Source organism: Sinohyriopsis cumingii, chromosome 12 (genome assembly GCF_028554795.1).
Source record: "Sinohyriopsis cumingii isolate HCF-2022 chromosome 12, ASM2855479v2, whole genome shotgun sequence".
Taxonomy (NCBI): Eukaryota; Metazoa; Mollusca; class Bivalvia; order Unionida; family Unionidae; genus Sinohyriopsis; species Sinohyriopsis cumingii.
The window spans coordinates 76,035,463-76,040,474 of NC_142972.1; positions in this window are offsets into that span (position 1 = coordinate 76,035,463).

The following is a 5,012-nucleotide window of genomic DNA, read 5'->3' on the forward strand; positions in this document are numbered from 1 at the left end:
CTCGCGATTCAACAACTGAGTCGAACTTAAAAGGGTGCAATATTAAAGTTATATCATTAGTAAAGAAAAACATAACTTTATGTCTGACTTGATTAATAAATCCATGAATCTTTCAAATTGAATAAACATTTGCAAAACGGTAATAGGTAAAAATAAACCTCGTGCAGATTGTTAAAACAATAATAAATTCACATGACCTCATTCTGCCTGAAAAATATCGACCTAATACACGAATTTCCAGAAATAAATGACACAAATGTGGTGGGATGATCCAAGTATCATCAAAAGGCACGTACACATAAGGAGTTCCCTCTTGAAGTCATGAGCTAAAGCAGTGTCATTGTACTACTTTTGGACTTTTTTGAGTGCTCCAATCATCCATTTTTAGGTCACTGCCTCTGTTCCCATTTACTTGTGTGTGTGTGTGTGTTATTTTGGATTTTTGACGTAGGTTTAAAACAAATTAAATCATATCGCTACGGTGTCTGTTGTGTGGCAGTTTATAGTTTAGTCTACCTCTGGGGCATCATGCTGCATATATGTTACATCATATCCCACCGGCGCGGTACCCCATTGTCTTTTACCCATAAGTCGCATGCTATATACCACCCATAAACAATTAGTATTATTAATCCATGAACATGAAGTCGCCCAAGCAAGCGGATAGAGTCATACAGTGATGAAAACCAGAAATACACGGAAAAAACCACCCATAATACATCCTCAACCGCAATCCAATTTTTATTGATATTTATGCAATTAATGAATTTGAGCAGTGGTACTAGCAATCATTGTTGAGCGGCTTCATTAATACTTTTACCAACCGCAACCAGTTCAGTTTCAGTTGATGGTAGAGTAACCGTTTTTATGGTGCTCGAGTCGCTAATCGTTAGAATCAATCTCGATGCAGCTGAGCGGCTTGTAATCTCAGTTTTCTCCATCCGATCTAAAACAATGCTTTTGATAATATCGGCGAATGGAATTGGTGCGCCTGTGAACAATCTACAAGCAACTCCCAGGAGAGTGCCACTACATGTCGCGTAAACGGGTTTTATCACGTAAACAACACCCACGTGTTTTACACATCCACAAGCAAATGTAATCATATTAAATGTCAGATCGATATCTAATGCACAGTTGTAGCCTTCATGTTTCCCCGTGCAGATCAACAGTATGCCTTTCTGATCCACAAGAGTAAAACGAATATGTGTCAACTGATTATTATGACATGGAAGATATACAGGTGTTTTAGGCGTTATTGATTTCAAATCACCCGTTCGACTGTTGGTGAAATCCCAACCAGTTTATAACCCTGAATAAATATGCCGGTTGTTTAAGACTTGTTTTCCACTGGCGGTGCCACTTGTTAAAATTATCTGCGTCGTTGAGGTAATTTTGACTATGTCAGGCGAAGTATGATATCCCATACGTAAAAATCGTTTATCTCTGTAAATTCGTCATGTGAACCACTGATTTGTACGATGACCGTGAAATATCAACTGTATGCGTTTGAAATTCGATTCAGCACAAAGAAGTATGATCGCATTAGCAGGTTGTTTGTAGGCTTTGTCGGTTTTTTATGTGATTCTTCGTCTAAATTTTCATTGATCGATTCCATGTCGTAAGTGCCCGAGGGAAGTTTAGCGAGGAGTCCACCAAACGATTGTGATCGGATATTAAGCCAACTGTAATAAACTCAAAGTTAGGCTAGTGCGATCTCAAGTGTGCGTGATTCACCAGCAGTAAAACTGTAGAAAATGTCACACTGAATTCTAACTTTTCATATATTTCTGTGACGTCACTGGCAGACAGCTGAATCCTTGGTTTTGATTGTTAAATTGACTTGAGAGACATGTTTATGTCCAGACCCAAGCGATATTTACTGATGTGACTGCAACTTGCACGAAAATCAAAGGTGAGAAACCTAATCAGGTCCTTTATTATCCGCGCAAACGGGTCAAGAAATTCATCTCACAAATGGTCTTCGGCACACCAAGTCCAATGAATATTTCCAAAACCATATGCATCAATGCCATAAAATGGTACATGTAACAGTTTTCACCGATCCCTTTAGGCACGTGTGACTATCGTTGAGTCAAATAGATTACATCGGCCTCCTCTTTTAATAATTGCGCGGGATTGCCTTGGAGCTCAAGCATCACATTGTCGGATTCAGCAGGCAAGTTTTCGTTTGCATCCAAATTGTCAATGGTAGGTCTCTTAACAATGTTAAAATAGACGAAACCGTAGGGTTGTCTCTTTTTCACTCAATGCTTTAAAAAAAATCATTTAAAGCATCATAGCACGGCTATTCATCAGTCGCCTGCGGAATCACTTATAACCGATCCAAAATTTAGCATGGTAAAATCACATTCAGCAACAATTGAGTGTTTCCTGTTCTAGCAGAGCCAATGATCAACCCACGGAGAGAGTTTGGAAATACATATCTATGCTTGGTTTAGGTGTTGCTTGCGCACAAAAGTCAATTATGGAAAAGTCAGTTCATTTTTCTAAAAGCATCTGTCATGTTTTCCTTGTTCGTGATGTCGTTGAATAATACAGAAAATAATACATCACATTCTTCCTATTGTATACGATTTCGCGCATAAATACGTACAGTGAACCCAACTCGAGTACAAACACGTAATGGACCAGCAGCGATTAATTGAACCTGTTTTGGATATAGAGCAAAGAAGTTCACATTTATTAAAAACAAAAGGTCGGCAGTTAACAACATTACCTGGAACGCCATATAGTAAATGTCACGTTGAAGAACATATACCTGGATAGAATTGCTATTGGCCTGTTAAACGGCTTTACATATAAAAAAAATTATAACAACTAACCAGAGCCTGGTGAATCACCAGCAAATCGTGTTGATGCTGCGTGTTGCCGATATAACCTTGTTTATAAAGGATCAAATTATGTCCGATCATGTCAAAGCATTGATTCGGATCTCATTCATGGCACATGTGATTGCGGTGCCAGGTGCTACATAACGAAATGCAAAGTAGACCATCAAAGGAGGCGTGAAGGTCATGACTGCACTTGGAGGCAAACCTTCTTATTAAAAGTGAATAACATTAATACAAACAAATAATGGATACAAAATGCGAACATTATCAAAACTATTCTACATCCTGTGTGGGTACTGGAGACGTGAAGCCGCTGTGGAAACTTGTGTAAATGCTAGAAAGATCACTCATGAGCAGTATACGGGGTCAATATACGTACAATACATTACAGACACCCCATGAGCACATTTACGGACAAGACTTTTCAGACCCCGTTGGGCACGTTTACGGACAATGCGAATTGAACATAGGGAATATTTGGTCTGTATACAGACAAAGGAAAGTGGGGTTGTTGTATAGGGATAATAGGAATGAACGTCACGGTTTTGGACATTGGCAACAATGTCCACCAGGCGTTATATAAAGTGATATGTGCCGCTCCTCCAAGCATTCTATCTAGTTCTTTGTCCCGCCCCGCCAAGCATTGTTTTATTGGTATAGTTTATAAACTATCCGAACGTTTACTCGCAACCCAATACTCTCTACCTGCAACTGTAATATCTAAACTTACCCGCCCCGCCAAGCGTTATAGCCTTTCACGGTGATATAGCGACGAGGGAAATGGAATAGGTAAGGTGACTTCAGGGTACTAGACATTGGCAAGAAGCTGACCTCAATTGGGCCCAACCGCAAACAGTGACAGTGGTAGCGGGTAAGTTCAGTTAGTTCAGAAAGTAGCGGGTGGCGGTAAATTCAGCTAGTTCAGCAGGTAGCGGGTAGCGGGTGGCGGGTAAGTTCAGCTTGTTCAGTGGGTAGTTGGAGGCGGGTAATTTCAGCTAGTTCATAAGCTATACCAATAAAATAAAGCTTGGCGGGGCGGAACATAGAACATCTTTATAGACATAGATATATAAAACATACAACACATACGCTATAAAATCAACTAAAAATATTTAGGCAAGAAAGCAAATCTTTTCGAGGCATATGAATGGTCCTTAAAAAGGGGCTTTGGGTTTCTTCTATTTTCATTCAAACAACAAATATACTATCCACACACAGGAAGAGGAGACAAAACAAGCCACAAATATACTATCCACACAAATGTACGCGAACTCATACAAACACACACTCGACTATCCACACAAACACATACCCTACTATCCACACAAACGTATGCACATGCATACAAACACACAAACACACACTCTACTATCCACACCAACACAATATATACTATCCACATAAACGTAGATGAACGTATACAAACCCACAATATACTATAAAAAACCCAATATTTACTATCCACACACGGAAGGAGAAAAAACCGACAATATCTACTATTCAAAAGAACTTACGCAAACGCATACAAACCCAAAATATACTATTAAAAATTCAAATATCTACTATCCACACACGGGAATGATAAAGAAAGACACAATATCTGCTATCTACACAAACGAATGCGAAGGCATACAAACCCAAAATATACTATCATAAACCCCACTATTTACTATCCACACACGGGAGGGAGAAAACGATCTTCAAAATCTACTGTCCACACAAACGTACGCGCACTTACACAAACACACATTCTACTATCCACACAAACCTACGCGAGCTCATACAAAGACACACACACAATCACATCAGTAATGGAGTGAGTGTTTATAATCACACTATTCCACACTCACTCAAACTATTAACTTGAATAGTCTCTTTTCTAGATATCTGGTTAGCCATGAGAAGGGCTGTTATTTTAACGTCAAATACATTGGGCCAATTCTGGCATTTCCCAGGCCTGGCTCCACACACGAAACGTGTAATCCAGTCCTGCCCCCAATTTACATTTGTTCTTGGGAGCCCAAAGGCGGGTTCATTGGCCTCATCATCCCAGTCTCCACTTTGTGGGATAGTGAAGACTTCCGTCTGTTTTCTATTTTTCAGTCGGGGATGATGAGGACTCCTTATCTATGGCACTGGTACTGGTGGCTGTAGCTG